The sequence below is a fragment of the Octodon degus genome, unplaced genomic scaffold, assembly GCF_000260255.1.
Source record: "Octodon degus isolate 3935 unplaced genomic scaffold, OctDeg1.0 scaffold00156, whole genome shotgun sequence".
Lineage (NCBI taxonomy): Eukaryota > Metazoa > Chordata > Mammalia > Rodentia > Octodontidae > Octodon > Octodon degus.
The window spans coordinates 794,576-795,633 of NW_004524732.1; the positions used below are offsets into that span (position 1 = coordinate 794,576).

The following is a 1,058-nucleotide window of genomic DNA, read 5'->3' on the forward strand; positions in this document are numbered from 1 at the left end:
CCGTCCAGCGGCAGCCCGCTCCCCACCGTCCCGGGCGAGATGGGGTGGGGCCGTGCCCGCCGCGCACAGGCGAAATCGCCCCAGACAAACTTCGGCGCAGGCCGGGCCGACCCCTCCCAGACCCCGGCCCAGCCCCCAAGCGCACTCTGCCGCGTGCGCCCGGAAGTGCGGGGCGCCGGGCCCAGCCTCGCCCCCTCGCGGGAGCCCACACCCCCGCATGCCCGACCTGCCCGACCGCCCGCGTCCCACAGCCCGGCCCAGCCAGAACCTGGGTCCGCCCCCGAGCGAGCGGGCGCCCGTCACTGGACGTCAAAGCCCAAGACGTCAGCCCACAATGCACCAGGCGGGCCGCTGGACGCGCGGGAGGGGAGAGGCCGGGAGCGGGCGGAGAGGCGCGCGGGGGGTAGGACGGCCCAACTGTAGGAGTGCGGCAGAGCATTACCTCATCCCGTGATCCTCCGCGAGCCCGGAGAAGAATCTTCTAGGGAGGGGTCTCCATGGCGACAGGCGGGCCCGCCCTCCTGAGAGCGACGCGAGCCAATGGGAAGGCCTTGGGGTGACATCATGGGCTATTTTTAGGGGTTGACTGGTAGCAGATAAGTGTTGAGCTCTGGCTGGATTAGGGCTCAGAGTTGCACTGAGTGTGGCAGAGGCGGCGCGGCGAGAGTGGAGTGCGCGCGCTCAGGGAAACAGAGGGACAGATTGACTCAGTCCGCCGGGCAGCAGAGAGGTCCGACCTGCAAGTCTTCTTTTCCTCCCACTTCCCCGGCACCTGCCCGGAGCAAGCGCCTGTGGCTGCCGGTCCGCGATTTCGGAGAGTGCCTGGAGAGCCCGCGGCCCGGGCGCGGCTGACAGCGGAGAGCGGCGGGAAGTTTCCCGGCCCGGCGCCCGGGGACGAGTGGCCCCGCGGCCCGGAGCGAACTTTTGCGGAGCTGAGCTCGGAGCTGAGAAGGGCCGCGCAGAAGGGATCGTCCCGGAGGCGCCCGCGAGCGGCCACTGCCCCGGGAGGAGCCGGCGCCCGGCACCCCGCGCCCACGGGTGGGAGGCGGCGCGGCCGG

General features: G+C 72.1%; 1 protein-coding gene across 2 annotated transcripts in view; it reads left to right on the forward strand.

The window, feature by feature from the left end:
* Window positions 1-610: 610 nt before the first annotated feature.
* Window positions 611-1,058, forward strand: part of Jun (Jun proto-oncogene, AP-1 transcription factor subunit) — a 2,477-nt gene continuing 2,029 nt past the window's right edge. Inside the window, exon 1 of one of the 2 annotated variants that reach the window (XM_004642538.3) lies at window positions 611-1,058. The gene's annotated coding sequence lies outside the window, so the exon portion shown is untranslated. The other variant, XM_023702667.1, reaches the window with a different exon arrangement.